This window comes from Mesoplodon densirostris, chromosome 15 (genome assembly GCF_025265405.1).
Source record: "Mesoplodon densirostris isolate mMesDen1 chromosome 15, mMesDen1 primary haplotype, whole genome shotgun sequence".
Taxonomy (NCBI): domain Eukaryota; kingdom Metazoa; phylum Chordata; class Mammalia; order Artiodactyla; family Ziphiidae; genus Mesoplodon; species Mesoplodon densirostris.
In genome coordinates, this window is record NC_082675.1 from 10,888,342 (window position 1) to 10,909,642 (window position 21,301).

The window sequence follows — 21,301 nt, forward strand, 5'->3', positions numbered from 1 at the left end:
TCCTAAAGGAGAGACTGCCAAATGTCACAGGTTGGATTCTCTGGAACAGACGCTGAGATGGAGTTTGGGTTGAAAAATGTTTACTAGGAGCATATGTCCACATGAAAACTTGCACGTGAATGTTCATAGCAGCATTATTCATAATAGCCAAAAAAAGTGGAAACAACTCAAATGTCCATCAGCTAATGAATGGATGGATAAAATGTGGCATACCATACAGTAGAATAATTTTTGACAATAAAAAGGAATGAACTACTGATGCATGCTACAGAACGGATGAACAATGAAAACATTATGCTAAGTTAAATAAGCCAGACACAAAAGACCATGTATTGTATGATGCCATTCATCTGAAATGTCCAGAACGAGCAAGTCTTTGGAGATGAAAAATATGTTAGTGCTTGCTTGGGGCTGGAAGTTCTGGGGGAAATGAGGAGTGAATGACACTGAGTACGGGGTTTCTTCTGGGGGGGATGAAGATGTTCTAAAATTGACTGTGATTCACAACCCTGTGAATATACTCAATACTAATTATACGCTTTAAATGGGTGAATTATATTTGAATAAAGTTGTCCCCAAAATGTTGAAGGCAGGGGGAAGGAAGGAGAACTGGGCAGACAAAAAGTCTAAATTGCAGTGCAGGTCCACTGGGGCCAGCCAAGCAAGCAGAGAATGGCTGAGCCGAGACAGCCAAGCCTTTCCAGTCGTCTCATTCAGCCAGGATGCTGACCGCTCCAGAAGGCGCAGCCTTGGCTGGGTGAGGGTGCTCTCGGCAGCTGACAGCTAGAAGCCCCCTGCTGACCACACTCCCCACAGCAGAGCAGCAAACCCTCTCCTGAAGGGGGCATCTGGGAAGCGCATCTCCACGTCTACCTCACCAACTCAAAAGGCAAATTTAATTAACTTTGATAGACAGGGTCACACTACACGACTGTCAGTGTTACTGCGGTCATCCAAGAACTCCCCAACCACTGGCAATATTTTTCTATCTGGCAGGTGGGATCCTATAGGACTACATCGGGGGATACCTTTTAGAAGACCACACCGAGGAATACCCAAATTGACTGCCATATGAGAGACTTTTCATTTTCTCCTGTGATGACTGGTTCTGTTGTTTTCCAAAGAGAGCTGATACGATGTAAAGCTATGTTCTAGAATACTTATTCTAGTGACAGCGTGCAAGATGGACTGGAGGGGGAGACCCAGAAGACAGGGAGACCAGTTGATTATTGAAACCTCCCAGCCATGGGGTGAGGAGGGTGGGTGGATGCCACAGAAAGGGAGAGAAGGAAGAAGGAAGTTTTAGCGCACCTGGAGACTGATTGGACCAGGTTGTAAGGGAGAAGGTAACTCCTTTTAGTTCAAGTTCAGGGGCATTGGATGGATGCCTTGGCCCTATCCCACCATGGTACCAACCTCCTAAAAATCTTCCCCATCCACTCATTTCCCTCCGTCTCCACTATGACCACCTCCATCTCTTGCGTGGGCAACTCTACAGCCTTCTAACTGATCTCAGAACATCTATTCTGCTTGTTGCAATCTATTCCCCTACAGCAACAAGAGGGACCTTCTTAAAACTTCATTCAGGTCCTGTTACCCCCAGATTCAAGCTCCTCCAATGGCACCTCATTGTCATTGGGATAAAGCTCTATGTCTACAAGGCCCATCACTGGCTTCCCCCGCCCACCTCCCCAGCCACATAGCTTCCCAGTCCCCACACTCCTGTCCTTGCTGAGCTTCCTTGAAGTTCATGTTCCATGTTCCCTTTTGCCTCTGAGTCTCCACACACACTGTTCTTCTGTGTTCAATATTCCATAATCTCTAGCCTATTCCTACTTAAACTGGAATAGATGTTGCCTACTCCAGGAAGCCTTCCCTGACCACCATACCTTAAGATTGGATGAGTTGACTGTGGCAGATGATCTATAAAGATGGCACCAACAATCCCCTCTGCCTGTTTGCACCCACTTTGCCTTCCTCATCATGAGGTGGATGCTGTTTCCTCACTCCTTGAATCAGGCTGGAGGTTGACTAGCTTTAAGCAATAGAATGTATCAGAAGTGACTTTGTAGGGTGTCAGACCCCAGACCTTAAGAGACTACAAAGCCTCTTCTGCTTTCACTCAGGGGGAACACAGCCCCTGGGTAAAGAAGTCTAGGAGAGAGAAGCACCGCACAGAGGAGAAGCTAGGTCCTGTACTATGTGAGAAGCGACACTGTGAGAAGAAAGGGGTCCCACTATCCAAACAAGTCCCGGGACAGTCAAACCATCCCCATGAGGTGCCAGACATGTGACCGAGGCCATCTTGGCTTCTCCTGCTCCAGCCAACGCCACGTGGAAGAGCAACAAGCCATCCTACTGAGCCCGGCCTGAGTCCCTAACCCAGAGAATTGTGAGTAATAAAATATTTGTTTTAAGCCACTGTATTTTGGAATGGTGCACGGATAATTGATAAAATGTCCCTCCCCTTAGTTCCCACAGCACCTTCTGACTCCTTCTATCATGGCATCTATTTCATTGTCTTAGAGTTGTTTGTTTAATCCCTTCCACCTCTCCCATCCGTAAACACATTAGCACCAGGAGGGAAAGGACTAAACTATGTCTTGTAGAGCACTGTCTCTCCAGGGCCAGGCACATGGTAGATGCTCATTAAATATGTTAATAATACAATCAAGACAGGGACACTCGAAGCACCACTTCCCTTAATAAAACCAAGCCATCTCCCCAGGTTGCCAGGGAAGGGTGAATTTCCACATGGCAAGAGGTGATGAGACCTCATGACCAGGCCCTTTCTCTCCTCCCCTCCCCCTTATTTACCCAACCATTGGCTCTTTGGAGAATCTGGATGTTTTTATGAAAGGAACCATGGGTGCCCATATCTTTTTTTAAAAATTACGGTAAACTCAAGATCGTCTATTGCATGTTAAATACATGCTTGGAAGCGTACCCACCACCTGTATGAGTTTCCTAGGGCCTGCTGTGACACATTGTCACAAAACCTTTGACTTAACACAAATGTATCCCCTTAAAGTTCTGGGGGCCAGAAGTCCACACTCAGTCTCACTGGGCTACAGTCAAGGTAGCAGCAGGGCTGGTTCCTTCTGGAGGCTCTAGGGGAGAATCCTTTTTCTTGCCTCTGATAGCTTCTGGAGGCCACCTGTAATCCTCGGAGCAGGGCCCTTTCATCACATCACTCCAACCTCTTTCTTCCAGCATCACACCTCTACTTCCTCCTCTGTAGTAAGATCTCCCTTCGTCCTCCCTTTTGAAGGACACTTGTGAGTACGTTTAGTATTTACCTGGATATTCCAAAACAACCTCCCCATCTCAAGATCCCTAATTTAATCACACCTGCAGAGTCCCTTTTGCCATATAAAGTTAAAATCACAGGTTCTAGGGATTAGGATATGAGCATCTTTAGGAGTCACGATTTCGCCTTACACCTACTGACTCACTCATCCTCAGCAACACCATGACTAAGTTCTTTTGTTATCTCCATTTTACAGATGAGGAAACTGAGACCCAGAGAGGTGAAATGACTATTCTAAAGTCACACAGCTAGGATTTCGCTGGTGATGAGGTAGTTAAGAATCTGCCTGCCAATGCAGGGGACACGGTTTCTATCCCTGGTCCGGGAAGATCCCACATGCCGCGGGGCAACTAAGCCTGTGCGCCACAACTACTGAGCCTGCGCTCTAGAGCCTGCGTGCCACAACTACTGAAGCGAGTGCACCTAGAGCCTGTGCTCCGCAACAAGAGAAGCCACTGCAATGAAAAGCCACCACAGTGAGAAGCACGCACTCTGCAATGAAGAGTAGCCCTCGCTCGCTGCAACTAGAGAAAGCCCACCTGCAGCAATGAAGACCCATCACAGCCAAAAGTAAATAAATAAAATAAATAAATTTAAAAAATAAATAAAGTCACACAGCTAGAGAGTGGTCAGGCCAACCGAGGAAACCAGTTATGTCTGAGTCCTCACCACGCTGCTACACTGACTGTATATCATTGTTTATTACATGGGCTGACAGCGCTATTTAGGGAGAGATCCTTTAAGGGAAGGGGAAGCTACCCCTCTCCCTACATGAAGGGTTTGTTGGTTTTCTTTGGGGCCACCTTGGAGGATTAGGGTGCTGTTCACTAAAGAAACCAGTGGTAAAGGCTACCATTTGGGGTGGGTTGAGTTGGAGGCAACCTTGGCAAGCCCTCAGTACAACTTGAAACACCTGAGAAACCAGGTCTCTACTCTTACGCCTGTAAACCATGCACATGTGGCAGGAGAAATCACAGTTCTTCTTTCCCCATGGGCCTTTGGAACCCCATTCATCTCCCAGGTCTGCAGCTTAGTCGTGAGGTAAAGCAAGGACAGATTTGCCCCAACCGGAGGGGGAACTGACAGTGAGGACTTCAAGGCAGCCTGTGCCTCTGGGACCTGCCACTCCTCCACTACCTTCCTTTTGGGGATCCCACACCCTCAGGAGTACCCTCCAGACCCCTATCAACACCCATCCCTCCAAGACTATACGATCCTTAAGTGTAAGGATTATACACATTATCCTTCCATTTCTGCCCCTCAGAACCTAGCACATTTCTCGGCTCCCATTCAATAATCAAGCAGTTCGTGTATGAGATAGAAAGAGAGGAAACAGAATGGACTAGATAGAAAGGGAGGAAAGGGATGGCCATTTGGTGCCAATTGTGCAGTCTTGGGCAAGTCACTTAACTTTTCAAACGTCATTTACTATCCTTACCTGTAAAATGGGCATAATGACTTTCTGATAGCTAACATTTATTGAATACTTACTATGTGCCAAGCACAGGTCCAAATGCACTATCTCACTTAATCCTTGTAGCTTATGAAGTAGCTACTATTAGCTACTTATTCTCTTTTGCCTATTTTTATGGCCAAAACTCACTCTAATTTTGTTTTGTTTTGTTTTGACCTTTGCAGTTCAGTTTAAACACACACACACATTTCACAGATGAGGAAACTGAAGCAGAATGGAATTAAGTAAACTTGCCCAGGATCACACAGCTTCTAAGTGGTGGAGTTGGGATTCAACCCCAGTACTCTGCTAGCACATAGAGTGGTTATGAAGACTACATAGGATGATGGATGTAAGTTGCCTAGTACAGGGGTTAGTATGTATGGATTGTTATTAGGAGTAAGGTAGGGAGAGAGGGAAACAGGATATCACACCTAGTCTCTCTAGTTTCTTTCCCGTGTCTGTCTCCCCTTTCCAGGTACACAGAATCAGATTAATTATTAGCTAATGATAACCATTTTGTTTTATTTATTATTTTTTAAATAAAACAATGAACACCATGAACTCATTGCCCAAACCAAGAAGCAAAATGTTAGCAATAATTTCATCTACCCGTGTGCTCCTCCCATCCCATCTCCTGCCTTTCTCTTAAAGGTAACTATGATCCTAAATGTTGGATCAAACATTCCACTGATTTTTTTCTTCAGTTTTTACACATATATATGCCTAACAATACATTGTTTCACTCTGTTTGTCTTTAACTTTCTAATTTCTAGGTCTTTCAATTATAGGCTCTTACTTCTTTTGTTGTGGTTGAATTTTACAAGTTCACTCAGGCTGCCGTGTTTGGTTGTATGGGCTCTTTGGTGCACAACTGAGGGCACAGGTGGGGACTGAAATTCATCCTGCAGTTCCTCCGGCCTTTTTCTTATCAGCACAAAGATGCCATTCTCCCACCAAACCACGTACTACGAGGCAGCAACCACTGGTGGGGGCGGGGGGGAGGCTTTCTCTAATTTGCACAAAGGCACCATAAGGGCTAATGCGGGTGGGGGGGTCGGAGTTCACCTCCCCTGAATCATCAGCAATCCCTGTCAGACCCTCCACATTCAAGGTCAAGATCGAGCCCACTGAGATTCTCGATGGGAAATGACCCACGGTGACAGCCTCTGGAGACAGCTGCATCACGAAATTCACTGTTCCCGCTGGAAGCTTCTTGGCCTTACTCCATCGGTCCATCTCTAACCCATCAGGAGGGCCTTCCTAATCATGTTCCAGGGGCTTTAAGATTTATGTCAAGGGGTCTCGATTTATTGAATTAATGCTGCTGAGCAGAACTGTAGCTGTTAAACAGTGTGGAGATCTGGATTTTACAGCAATGTAACTAATAAGGCTATTAACACGAATGGGGCGTGCTGCTGGCGTTTATAATACCATAAATCTCTCTTTCCTCTGGAAGTATTTATGGGATGGCACGCACCCGGAGTCCACGGCCTTTTCTGTGCTCTGCTCTCAAGGCTCGGCCAGGAGGATGTGCTGCCCAATAAGGGAAACCGTCAGGAGGAAGGAGGGAGAGAACTGAACCTGGGCTGATTCTCGGCTTCCATCCCTTCCATCAGTTGGAAAGGCTGGTCATTGCCGTGGGCAGATGTAGATCTTTTAAATTATTATTTAGGTATTTATTTCCCATTTATGGAGCATTTACCACGTGCCAAGCCCTCTGAAAATTTAGTGACTATGATTCCCCAACACCCTCTCCAGAATGAAGTATGTGGGAATGTGAATTGGTACAGCCACTATGGAGAACAGTATGGAGGTTCCTTAAAAAACTACAAATAGAACTACCATATGACCCAGAAATCCCACTACTGGGCATATACCCTGAGAAAACCATAATTCAACAAGAGTCATGTACCAAAATGTTCATTGCAACTCTATTTACAATAGCCCGGAGATGGAAACAACCTAAGTGTCCATCATCGGATGAATGGATAAAGAAGATGTGGCACATATATACAATGGAATATTACTCAGCCATAAAAAGAAACGAAATTGAGCTATTTGTAATAAGGTGGATAGACCTAGCGTCTGTCATACAGAGTGAAGTAAGTCAGAGAGAGAAAGACAAATACCGTATGCTAACACATATATATGGAATTTAAGAAAAAAAAAGGTCATGAAGAACCTAGGGGTAAGACAGGAATAAAGACACAGACCTACTAGAGAATGGACTTGAGGATATGGGGAGGGGGAAGGGTAAGCTGTGAGAAAGCGAAAGAGAGGCATGGACATATATACACTACCAAACGTAAAATAGATAGCTAGTGGGAAGCAGCCGCATAACACAGGGAGATCAGCTCGGTGCTTTGTGACCACCTAGAGGGGTGGGATAGGGAGGGTGGGAGGGAGGGAGACGCAAGAGGGAAGAGATATGGGAACATGTGTATATGTATAACTGATTCACTTTGTTATAAAGCAGAAACTAACACACCATTGTAAAGCAATTATACTCCAATAAAGAGGTAAAAAAAAAAAGAATGAAGTATGTGTTCTCCCACTGAACTTAATTTCTGTCTTGAGCCCCCCCCAAACCCTCTGAAGCAGAACATTTAATACTGTCACTTCCAGCTAAACTCAATCATTTTAATGATTTTAATTTTTCTCATTGGTTTCCGCTTAAACCAAGTCAGATTTTGGATTTCCTCACTCCTTTCCTCTTAGTGGAAAAGATTCCAAGTTCCAGGGGGGTGTGCAAATATCCCTGTGCCATTAGTGGAGAGGCATGGCCACGTCTTTGTTTTCATGTGTCCATGTGCTCTACTGACAACCACTGAGATGGAACCCCCAGCTCAGTGTCAGCCTCCACGCTGGCTGACTCCTGCGATGGGACACACCTCGTCTGGTCCGTACATCCTTCACTGCGGTACCCGCACCCCAGCCAGAGGCAGCCTTGCAGACCTGCTGTCTCACCCTCTCCCTCCCCTCCCCCTAAACTCCCAGTCCCACTAAGGGGCCAGGGACCACGACACTCCAGGAACACTGGAAAGACACTCTCTGTCCTTCACATGCCGGCCAGACCACCCAGCATGTGTGCTCTCTCCAGCCAGTACACCACAATGCCACAACGGCACTGGGGACATCTCCACAAAGCCTGCCATCTCTCTCCGCTTGCTTGCTTGCTTTTTTTTTTTTTTTTTTTTGCGGTACGCAAGCCTCTCACTGCTGTGGCCTCTCCCGTTGCGGAGCACAGGCTCCGGACGCGCAGGCTCAGCGGCCACGGCTCACGGGCCCAGCCGCTCCGCGGCATGTGGGATCTTCCCAGACAGGGGCACGAACCCGTGTCCCCTGCATCAGCAGGCGGACTCTCAACCACTGCGCCACCAGGGAAGCCCATGCTTGCTTTTTTTTAAACAACATATTGAGCCTTTCTCAGGTACCATTCTCAGCTTTACAAGGTGTGCTTCATCTACTCCCACCAACAGCTCTACAAGGTAAGATCTATTATTATCCCCCCCACATCAAAGATGTAGAAACTGAGGTCCAAAAGCTTAAGTCTCCTGTGTAAGGTCACATGGCCATTAAGAGAGGGAGCTGGACTTGAACCCAGACAGCTGGACTCCACGGGGCAATGAGACATCTGCAGAATCCAAAACTAAAAGTGGGGCCCTGCTCCCTTACGCCTCTCCAGAGCTTTGCCCCAGAGAGGTACTGTCCAGAGTCCCATGTGCATCCAAGTGTATACCCCTCTCCCTTTTTTAGGGAGTTTGGGAAATAAGTGGTTTCCAAAGAAATCTTCCTAAACTTTCCCAAACGCCTCAGCCTTTGGAATTCCAAAGCTACAGATGTCACTGTAATCCTTTTTTCTCTTAGGGCAATGGAAGCTAAGGCCTGATCTGAACTGAGTCTAGGATGACAGGTGAACTTGAATGTTTCAGGGAACAAAGGACCCCACAAAGGTCAAGCTTCATGCCTCATCCATATTCACATTGTCACATTCACCCTCACAGAAGTTCCCTTGAGGAATATGCAGTCCTCCCCTTTGTACATGGGAATAAAGACTGCGGAAAACTCAAGGGCTTCTCCAGAGAAGTGAAAATTCACAAGTTGGGAAATGAGAATTCCGACTCAGGTCTCTCTGAATTTCTGTGGGATCACTAATCTCTCTCCTGGGAGCAGAAACGTGGTCTTGATTGGTTTTTCCATCCAGTCAGATGGTGGAGAAACTGGTCTGAGTAGAGAGTTGTCCTGAGTTTAGGACTGTCCTCTGGGAGCTAGGTCAGGCATAAGGAAGTGTGTCCCAGGGGACGCTCAGCTGTGGATCCTTGCCAGGAAACTTCCGGTGAAGCAGAATTCAGCAGATCCACTCTTCTGATGCTTCTTAGCTTTTCTCCTTTCTGCTCCTTCCTTCTTTGGCTCCCACTGTTTTATTAAAAATATTTGTGAGCCCCTACTATGCGCTAGGCTTTGTTCTAGAAACTGGGGGGACAGTAGGGCGGAAATCAGACTCCTTCTCTCCCTCAAGATCTTAGAGCCTCAAGGTGACCAGGAAGACTATTAGTTCCCCCAGAGGGCAGGGCCCTGGCTCAGAGTAGGTTGTTAGTAAATTGATCAAGGGTTTTCAGTTTCCATCAACCATACAACTTAGAGATACAAGGTGAAGACCCCACAGGTGTCTCAAAGATTTGGACAGTGCTGTGCTCCCCAGATTCCTAGCAAAACATGGACATCCAAGAGTGGTCATTACACGCTTCATGATGGCTGATGTAAAAGGAGACTGAGCAGACGAGGAAGTACTCAGACTAGGACAGGAACCCAGATGTGAGTCGCTGCCAGGGGAGGAGAAGGAATCTCACATGTTCTGAAAACCTACTCTGTGCTAGACCCTGGCCTAGACACTTAACCTACATTATCTAATTTAATCTTACAACAGAGGATGAGGTAGGCACTCTCACCAGCCCTGCAAACTATCGCTCATCAATAAAAGAGGGCCCTGTTATTGTTCAGTTTCCTGTGGACGATGACTGCCCACCTCCCATGAGTGCTGAATTAATTTTATGAGGAACTAGTGTGGAATCCTGAGGCAAGCTGAAATGTGGCCCCACGTGCAGTGAGGATGTGGTTGGCTCATTTGTTTTATTTAATCAAACATCTATTTTGTTAAAATAATATACTGGGTTTTGGGGGGGGTTTGCTTCATCAATACATATACATGGTGTGAAACTGGAAAAAGAAATGGAAATAAAGAAAACAGAAGAGAAAAACCACCATTAATCTCATCATCAAGAAATATTCACCCTCACTACTCTGGCATTTACTTCCTAAGTGCTACACAAATGCATATACATATTCATATTCATATACATATACATATATATATGTATACATACATACATATATATTCATATATATACATATGCATACACACAATATCATATACATACATATATGTGCATATCATATACACATATATCTCACATGCATATATGATTACATATCATATACATATACACATATACTTAGGTTATATTTTTTTCAATAGATAATTTTTCTACAACATTGTGATCTTGCTGTTTCAAAATTTTCTCATTTCACCAAAAAATATATCATAAATATATTATCCTAATATTAAATATTCTCCTATAACAAAATTCTGAAGGCTTCAACAGAAGCCATTATATGTGTATGCCACATTTTGTTTACCTAGTCCCAACGGTTAAACATTTAGCGAGTTCAGTATTATAAAAAATTGTACCATGAACATCTTCATGGCTATATCTTTGAGCACATTCATGATGATTTTCTTAGGACAGATTCTATAAATGAACTTGCAGTCTTGGGGGCTGTGCATATAGAAAAGGCTTTTTGATGCATTTTATCAAATTCCTCTCTATAAATTGTGCATGAGTTTGCCCTCCCACGCCACTGGATAAGACTGCCTACTTTTCCACACTTGTCCCTTCACCAGATGCTGTCATTTTTTACATATGTTTCAATTTAAGAAATGAGAAATGATGTTTCAAGGACACTTTAATTTGCAATTTTTATTACAAGTAAGGTTAAATCAATCACCTAGAGTGCTCTGAGTTCAGCACAGAGAGGGTGAGTTGGGTGGACTGGTAACACAAAGAAAGTGATTTACCCACACAAGGACCATTCAGAAGACAGCAGCCCAGAGTATAGGCAGCATGAGTTGATAGAGAACTAAGTGCTAGAGGGGTCAAGGCTTGTTCAAGGGGAAAGGGCTCAGTGTCTGTCCTGGAGCTGAAAGCAGACCTTGAGGAGGAGGCATGACTGGAGCCGTGAACAAGGGAAGGTGCCCCTCATGTCACTCTCCCCTCACACGCTCCGTTCCACAAATGCTTCGACTCCTCAGACGCTCCCACCTCCTCATCTCCCAGCCTTTGCATGTGCTGCTTCCTCTGCTTCTCCCTTTCTCTTTGCTAAGCCATCCTTCTCACCCTTCAGGCTATATCTTAAGTGTTTCTTCCTCAAAAGAAGCATCTCAGCCCCAAACAAGTTCATGTCTCCTGTTATGTGCTCTCCCTGTGCCCTGTGCTTATTATAACAGTAATTAATTGTGTTTGTAATTATTCACGTAATGTTCCTGCTGGACTACAAGTTCTGAGAGCCTGGACTGCATCTGCCTTGCTCACCTCTGGGTTCCCAAGACCTAACATGAAATCCTATTTAATTCTCACCTCCCAGCTCTAAAACCGCCCTTCATTAATCTGCCTTCTGCTGCTGTTGCTGCTGCTGCTAGGTCTGAAAATTACAGTTCTCCTTTGCCAGCTAGATTTCTTTATCGGTTCTGTCAATAGGGGGAGATGTGAAGGCTGGAGGAGGGAGAAGAGACTTGCTCCCTCTTCCTGCTGGCATCCTGTCCCTTTAAGCACCTCCCCAGCAAAGCAATGCCTCCCAGCCCCCATCACCCCCGAGCCCCAGCACCATCACCTCTACAACCCACCACCCCGCTTTGGCAAGTGGTTCTAGTCTACAGTTGCTTTCAGCACTCCCTGAGTCAGACTAGTTTTGCCCTTTCACAGGTACCAGCACAAACCAGGGCTGTTCCCTCATCAGAAGAATAAGCTCCAGATCCATGAGCCCCTCCTCCCAGCTTCTAGGCTTTGATAACCATATGTTCTTCCCTTTGTTTCCCCAGCTATAGGGCAGTAGCAGATTCCCTCAGCTATTACATCTGGGCTATCTTTGTTCTACTTTTGATTTTCCAACCTCCACAACCTGTCCATCCAATTCCCTATATTAAACTCTCTCTGTTCAAATACCTAGTGTGGTTTCTGTCTTCCTCACTGGACCCTGATGATACAGTAGACATTCAATTAAAATTTCAATGAAGCCAGGCACCATTCTGTGGTTAGAGAATAGCATGAACAACTCAAATCAATCTTGCGAGATTGAGCATCTACTATGAGCCTGGCATTGTGTGGGGTCCTGGAGGCCCAGAGATGAAACAGAAACAGAATGAGCCGGGAGTGCCCAAAACACCTCTAGACTGAGAGTCAAACCCCCTTTCTCCCACCTCCATACCTAGATCAGAAGCCTCTTAATGGGGAGCAATTTAAGCTAAGGATTCCTCCTGCCCTCTGCATTCTTCAGGGTTTTTCAGTGGGTTTCTATTGACATATTGACATTGGGGAGAACTCTTTACTGTGCAGGACTAACTCTGTAAGAAGTTTAGCATTTTTGACCCCCTCAGATAGATGCTCATGCCCCTCCTCCAGTCGTTCTGTCAGTCAAAAGTGCCTCCACCCATTGACAAATGTCCCTTTGGCGGTGTCCACCCTCCCTGACCATTACGAGGCCGCCCACTGAAGAGATACCCCCCAGGGGATGCAGAATTTGCTGCTGATTTCTGACATTATCAGCCCCAGCAAAGAAAACTTCAATAAATGTAGAGGATGGAGTAGTTCTGCATGATTTCAGCAAATTAACCGAGACAACCAGCAGAATGAAATCCACAGAGGGCATGACAGGGTGGCAGACTGGTAGGGTGTTGGGTAGAGGAATGAGGCAGCTGGAAACCTAATTAGCCAGGACTGCTCACATCTGAGCCTCTCTGCTCCCAGCTGCCTCCTGAGTCGTAACATGTTGAAAATGAAGTCATTAAGAAGCACTCACACACATCCCCCTTGTTAGAAATGGGTCCTGAGTGGGCTTAAATGGAAGAAGAAGAATAGGGAGAGAGAAGGGCATCGAGGGAGAGAGAGGGTGGGTGACAGCTGACTGTGAGTCCCCACATATACGGTATAATCCAAGACAGGGTATGTTTGAAAGAATTGAGGTTTTCTCCACTTCTCCCCGCTCCTTTCCTGCTATTCCACCCACTGGTGACTTGTAGAGCACCAGTTTTCAAAAAGGTAGGTTGGTACACTCTAGACTGCATGGAAACTGACAATGAAATGTGGTTAAAGTTAACCCTATTGTGGGTAAAAATCGCTAACAACAGTTTTCAGAAGATGATTTTCTCCCTTCCTTCCTTCCTTCTGTTTCGTCCTTCAATCCTTTAAAAAATTAATTAAAATAGATTCCAGTTGTCTCTCTAATCATCGTTTTTGTGGCACTTCTATTCCAAAATCCCGTCTCACAAGGGAGAGAAAAAAGACAGAGTTCCACGTGTGGATCACAACGCCAACCAGTCTCATCTTCCCAACCCAATTATAACTGATGTTTGTCTTTTACTCCCTATACCTTTCGCCCCCAACCAAAGAAAAAAGTTTTCACTTTTGAGATTAGCATAGCATAACATGATAAAGGACAGTGGAGTCCTAATCCTCTCTTGGACATTTAGCGGCTCTGGGATTAATAACAAAGTACTAGCTGCTCTGAGCCCTAGTTTTCCTCCCCAGCGGATACAGCCACTGGCTTCTCAGCCTCTGGACCCTGGATGCTGCTGAGAAATGGGGACCCTGTGTTGCCAAATCTCACAGGGTTGTGGTGGGGGTCTGGGAAGGTAAAGGATAGAAGGGTTCTTTGTAGCATGAAATCATGATATGCACAGATCCTGTAGGGCCTTGGTTATTTGCCAGTGACTTATGCACTCCAGTGATTATCTATGTCTGCCTCCCTGCCCTGCCTCTCAACTAATCCTAGACGGGAGAACTGGCCAGAGTGAGTGAGTGGCAGCCCTTCTGACTGCCTACCAACAACCGTTCCCTCCCACCTCTTTCCCAACAGAACTCCAACTTTACTTACTCTCCTAACAGCCAAGTGCTTGAATTGGGGCTGTGCCCCGCTCTTAACCCCAGGAGAGAGGTGAGTCTTGACTGGTCAAAACCAATCATATTAATTCCACTGCTCTTGTCAGTGACTGGCTGAAGCGTGGACATGTGACACAATTGTGATGAACAGGAAGTCTGCTGGGGACTTTGGGAAATGCATTTCTTGCTCTTACAAAGTCAATGCCTTTGATGATGATGTTTAACACTCTTGCAGCCATCTCGGAGCTCAAAGGGAAAAGTATAAGGACAAAAGCTAGCCACTGAGTCTTTGAGAGCCTCCGTGTCTTTGATCCTCAGAATTAACCCTAGATATGCCCTGTCTACAGATGCCCTGATACGTAGGATAAGGTAAGGTGATCACACATCCTTGTCTTAGTCAACTCAGACTGATATAACAAATTGCCATAGACTGAGTGGCTTAAACAATAAACATTTAATTCCTACACTTTTGGAGGCTGGAAGTCAGAGATCAGAGTGGTCAGGTTCTGGTGAGAGCCCTATTCCAGACTGCAGAAGACCAGCTTCTCCTTGTATCTTCACATGATGGAAAGAGAGGGCTAGCTAGCTCTCTGGCCTCTTCTTACAAGGACATTAATCCCATTCATGAGGGTGAAGCCCTCATGACACAATGACCTTTCAAAAGCCCCATCTCCAAAATACCATCACATTAGAGATGAGACATATGAATTGGGGGTGGGAGACATAAACGTTCATTCCATAACAATCCTGGTTTTCCTGGAACTGTTCCAGTTGACATTTGTGCCAGCATACTTTCTGATTTAGCATTTGTCCTGAACAAAATTTACTGGTTTGAATGATAAATCATATGGTCTGCCTACTGATAATAAATGTCCTTATTAGTTAAGTCACGTTGAGTTAGATTTATTCTATGCAGCCACAATATTCTAATTAAAACAGGGCTAGAGAGAGGTATAAACGATGCATGTATACGTATGTGTGAATATTTATGCATACACACAAGCGCATGCAGGACAATACTAAAGCTTAGAATGAATGTTTTATAGTAACCTCTACTTTCAATTTTCCATGCTTCTTCTTCTTCCCTCCTTAGTAAACAGTATTATTGTGGAAACAGAAAAAACATGAGAGAGAAACAAATCATGACATTATAATCTGAGATTCGTCGTCTCCCAAATGTCTCATGAACCTTTAAGGCAGAGCTCTGTGCGTCCCCACACATTCTATTTTCACTACTGTCTCGTGCAGCAAAACCCTGATCCCTTCTCAATGCACGGAGCTCTTTCACTTTGCCCAAAGTTATATGTCCACTGTTAGAAAATGCATCGACAAGTGCTTGTTCTCACTCTCTCCTTCATCTGTCCTTCCCCAGTCACTACACTAAAAGCTTCAATTTGCCAGTTGCCCTCTCCCCTTATGCTGCTGTCAGCAGGTGGGGCTGACTTGGCCAGTGTCACAGTGAAAACTGAGCAGTCTGCTGATGTAGTCTGTTGAACAAGTGCCCCATTAGTTTTCCTATCATCTGATGAGCCTCATCCATTAGCTTGGCTGATTTGAGGCTGGGTTTCAAGGTAAATCTAGCAGGCAGACATCTAGTTAAGACAAAAGCAAGTTAGAACACTCGGTGCCTGCCCAGCCTGTAAATGACCCTTGCAGATAAACTCTCTCTTTTGTTCCTCACCTGATGCAAATCCAACCTCTAATCACCCAAGGTCAGGAGTATCGAGACTTGGAGACTGGAATCAAGAAACTCAGAGGACACTCACAGCTGTTACAAACACTCTTTCCAAATCGAAACAGGCATTCTTCTGTTCTGATGGTAGTGGTATAAAAAGGTACATTTTTGAGAGGGAAATATGATGGTATGCACCAAAAACCTTAAAAGAGTTCACATAGTTTGATTCAGCAATCCAATTTCTATGAATTTATCCTAAAGAAATAAGGGGACAAATATACGTGTGTATGAAATATTCATTACATTTCTGTAATGAAAAAAATTAGAAGTGCTCATTGGCAGGCAATCGATGACATGACTTATGATACATCCATGAAATGGAGTATAGCATAGTTATTAAAACAAGTCCTTGTCATTTTAACACATGAGAGTGTAAGCTGGCACAACCATTCTGTAGGAGAGTTTGGCAATATGCACCACAAGCCTTAAAAAGGTTCACACCACTTAAAAGAGTCATGGATGCTGTTCACGAGGTTTCTGCTTTTCCACCTTCCAGACACATGGTAGAATTGAACTTCATGGCTTCCTAGTTATTATCCACTTAGTTACTATCCATGGTTCTGGCTAATGAGTTGTTAAGAAGAAGAGCTGAATACCACTTCCAGGCCAGAACACTGAACTGTCAATGTAACACCCAGAGAACTCTTTTCTTCTTCCAGGGTGACTATCAGTAATTGACATGGTGGATGTTCCATCAGTCTTGGTCCCAGTGTGAGAAGACATAAGCATAACCCAGACGGATAGGTAGGATGAATGGGAAATAAACCTTTGTTGTTTTAATATTTTTAGAGTTGTTTGTTACTGCAGCATATCCTACCTGTGCTGACTGATACACCCTTTGACCTAGCATGCCCATCTCTAGAATTATAAGGAAACACTTGTACACATAGGTATACATATTGGAGGATCTTTTGTATACATAGATACATGTTGAAGGATATTAGTCACAAACTTATTCTTAACACACATACAAAAACATACATCGATAAGCCCTACAGCACACTTACAGTGCCAAGACAGCTAGATCAGAAGGCATGGCAACATCACCCATATGTTACAACATTTCCTAAGAAGACCTGGGCCCTGATGTAGACCCAAGTCACTATCCCGGCTTCTTCCGTCTCTCCTACATAGTGAGTTCCCTTCAGAGTCCCAACAGTCCAATCAGCTGACTTTAGTCAAGGTTTCTCTAGTCCATTAAAGATGTTCTAATAATATTACACTTCAAAAAGTAAGGGTTAGGATGGGCTTCCCTGGTGGCGCAGTGGTTAAGAATCCACCTGCCAATGCAGGGGACAAGGGTTCGAGCCCTGGTCCGGGAAGATCCCATATGCCATGGAGCAACTAAGCCCATGTGCCACAACTACTGAGCCCACGTGCCACAAACACTGAAGCCCATGTGCCTAGAGCCTGTGCTCCACAACAAGAGAAGCCACCGCAAGGAGCAGCCCGGGCACCGCAATGAAGAGTAGCCCCCGCTCGCCGCAACTAGAGAAAGCCCGCAAGCAGCTACGCAGACCCAATGCAGCCAAAAATAAATAAATTAATTTTTTTAAAAAAAGAATCAATTGTCAAAAGATAAGGGTTAGAACCTCAATCTCTTTTCCTCCCGAGAACCTCTGAGGTTCCTATGCAAAGTTATCCAACTCTCCCTCTCCCCCCCCCCCATAAGTCATCAAGATCTGTTTAACAAGGAATATAGGGAGAAAAAGCCTTTATCTATCCCCAAACATACCCGCTATGCCCTTCCCCTGGAACAATGGGTACATACTTGCTTTATATCTACATAACCCACTCAAGCAAAGTCTCCACCTTTAGAAATAAAAGCAGCTGGAAACATAGAAACTTCTCTCAACTTGGAGGGAAATAACTTTATTCACTACAGCACTATTATTATGAATTATATTGACCAGATGGACAATGATGAGAAATAAAACAAAGATGTAGCAGGGAGAAATGACATGTTGCACCAACCAGATTAGAATTGGCTTTGGGGTGGGGGAGGAAGGGTCTCAGGATGCCCCTTTCAGCAACAGCTCTTTAAAATTTAATGGCCCTACAGGATATACCTTCTGAGCCCTAGAAAGTAGTTGGTGAAGAGAAAAAGTAGAATGAAAATCCCCGAGGCTCTGAAAGGGATGGTTTCTCGGTTGCTGGAAGACCTTATAGAGTTGCTGGTGGTGGCAACGGGGGCGATGGTGGTAGTGGTCATGGGTGAACATGACGTAGACCCACTCATTAGCCTAATCCTGACCTCTCGATTCAGAAGGCTGAATTAACGGGACAGCAACGAAGCATTAATATTTACAAGGATTTAATAGTTTATAGCCAGTCACTCGTTCTAGAAATGGACTGAAAACAGAGAGGTCAGCTGTCATCCGGGAAAACAAACAACTCAAAAGCAACAAGAGAAGAGTAGGGAAATAACAGGGGGGTGAGCAGAGCAATGAGCAGAGAGGGGAGAACAGCCAATCCCACAGTGAGGGTGGAGGGTCTTAGGGCACCTGCCCTCATAGGCTCTCAGCCTGTGAGACAAGCATCACCACTCTTCCCCTCCTGTTTTTCTTCTTCCTATAATATTCCGGTTAGCTCACCTATCTCTCCTCCCATGGGAGGCAGGAAAGGAAGAGAATGTACCCTTTTATACCTGGAAAGCCAACAGGCAGACTTCAGGGAGCAAATCGAACTGGGTCAAGGCCACCATGCAAGGCCAGGACTAGAATCTAGTCAGCGATTGCCTTTGGGATACCCCCTCTCCGGGAATAGGTGAACCCTACTAAGTATCACAGTTTTCCCCAAAGAGTGTTTGGAGACGTGGTCTGTAAGCTGACTGGTAGCTCTGTCAAGGCAGGGGCCAGGTCTATCTTGATCACCGATGCTTCCCAAGAGCTGGAAAAGTGCCTGCCGTATGGTCAGAGCTCAACAATGTCTGAGAGATGAACATTGAGTGGATAGTTCTATGGGATGTTTTATTTTTAAAGGTTCCATACTCAAATAATCGTGGGAAGCATGCAGATCATAGCCCTCTCTTGGAGAATTACAATGTAACATCAGAGAAGCCTTTGTCTAACTCTTTCTCACAGAAGGTCTCAAATTTGTTTGAACATATCATCCCCCACCTTTTTTGGAATGCCTTAACTATTCCTGTGGGACGTGCTTTGGGAAATGCTGATATATAGCATTACAGCACAGTGGAAAGAGCAAAAAATCTGGAGTTGGACAAATCAAGATTCAAAAATCTCAGCTTTACTATCTTCCAGCTGGGTCACCTTGGACAAGTGGCTTAATCTTTCTGAGTTTCAGTTTCCTAATCTGTGATAGGTACATAATGCCTGCTTTATGTACCTCACAGGGGTTGTTACAGGAATCAAATGAGATACCACATGTGAAAAGTAAACTGCTTTCACATTGCAGTTGCTGCTGTTTCTAAAAGCCAGAATCACGTCAAGGTGACATTGCCCAAAGCAGTTTCCAGTTTCAGACCCTGCTGAAGATGTCCCAAGATATACTGATCTCTGGGAGCTTCTTGGGCCTTGAAGGTACATTTCTACATGCAGGTGAGTCCTACTATCATAAAAAACTAATATCAGAGTTTTTTTAAAGGCCACTTGAAATATTGTAGTAGGTACTGGTCACTCACAACACCTTTATCCGTTGCCATCTCCCACTAATTTGAAGGCTGGAAAACCAAATACTCAATTGCCAGATTCCTTTGAAACTAGGGAAGTTATGTCTTATGAAATATAAGCAGACATCTTCAATGAAGCTTCTGGGAAAAGCTTTATTCAATTTTCTGATTTAATAAAGAATCAGGCAAGACCAGCACAGCCTTCTCCCCATTCCCTTCTTGAATTGAGTACGGATGTGAAGGCTGGAACAGCAACAGCCATCCTGCAACTTTGAGGGAAAATACAAGAGAATTACAGGGGCATTATTATGGAATTATTGAGCCAACGCACCTGAGCCAGAAACCACCTTCCCTCAACTTCATGTTATTAAAAAAAAAAAAAGTTTAAATCACTCCAGCTGAAAAAAATCCTAGCTGATTAAAAATAGTGGGGGAAAAGGTTTGATTGGGACTTTATTAAAATCAAACTTAAAATTATGAAAATATGTTTATATACCATATTAAAATAGATTTAAGTTATAATTAAGTTGCTCTATAATTCCACACTCTAATTCTTAAAACCAAGAATATATTATTGATTTATTTGATACAGAGCACAATTCTTCTAACCAAATTATATCCCAACATATTGTAGAGATGCTTCACCTCATATTTGACTTTTACAGCAAGTTCATTAATATCAGCTTCATCAATTTTCCTGCTAGTCTCTTAATTCTGCTATCCTCATCCCTCCCCTTGGCAGCTCCCATTGTAGGGTCACTCTTCTAGATTTTTCTCTTCTTTAATTACCTAACTCTGCCAGGTGCTCAGTTGTCAAGGGCTGCATGAGATGTGAGCAGTTCGCCAGCATCATTGTCATCAGCTTCATGAAATCCCACATCTTATGCAAGATTTGCAGGTCCACTTTGCAGTCAGTTTTCATTATATTTCTTTAACGCTGTTAGATGTTTAAAACATCTGATAACTGAGGAAGAGGCTGACTGAGACACTGGCTGGAAGGTAGGGATAGATTAGCATTGAATGAAAAGAAATATCTATAGGGGGGTTGATTTTTTTTAAGTGGACAGTTCATTGGTGAATATTTTTATGTACTGATGGCATTCAAAAGTCTACCATTGGTGTTCACCCTGATAAAGCCATGAAGGCAATAGACTGGGAGTCAGAAGACTGTGCTCCACTTCCACCTCTGTCTCTGATCTGCTGTGTTACACTGAGCAAGTCACTTTGTCTCACTGGGACTCAGTTTCCTCAACTGCAAAGTGACTAGACTGCATACATTCTAAAAGCCTTCAACTTCTAAAAAGTCTATTATCCTGCAAACAACTGGCAATGAGTAGGGAGTGACAAGCTTGAGTCCAGAAGCTAAGAACCTCTGAAAAGGGTGACAGACAATCCTGGACAAGGTCCTCCTGCGCTAAATCTGACTCAAGTTACACGTTTTCATCTTGAGGATTCCCTCGATCTCTTAGTAGCAGAGAAACTAATTCGATTTAATAAGAGACAAGGCTGCTAAATGAAAGTACATGAGAAATATCACATTGCTGAAGATTAACACATGTTCTGGTCTGTCCTCATAATAAAACCAGGACCCCCATTTATCCTGGAATCTGTGACCTAGACAGAGTGAAAGGAATAAGCAGTTTATGCATCTAGGATAAATAAGGGTTTCATCCCAAGGAATACAAGTGCCATCTAGAAGCAGAAAATACATAAGCGGTGACAGGCCAATCTTACCCCATCTTAATGCTCAGAAGGTCTCTAATGCTTGAAATCGTTCAGTGGTTCCCCACCGACCTAGCATATCCATCCAGCATGATGTTCAAAGCCTCCACCATCTGGTCCCTGCAAGTATCTCTGCCCTTGTCATTAGCTATTTCACTCCTTTTACTTTGTATTTCAGCATCAAGAAATTTAAGATTTTAAATATCTGGGAACATTCCATTTACACTGAGCTCTTTCT

General features: G+C 44.3%; 1 pseudogene; it reads left to right on the forward strand.

Moving 5' to 3' along the window:
• The first annotated feature begins 17,824 nt into the window (after positions 1 to 17,824).
• Positions 17,825 to 21,301, forward strand: part of LOC132503233 (NADH-ubiquinone oxidoreductase chain 5-like) — a 35,494-nt pseudogene continuing 32,017 nt past the window's right edge.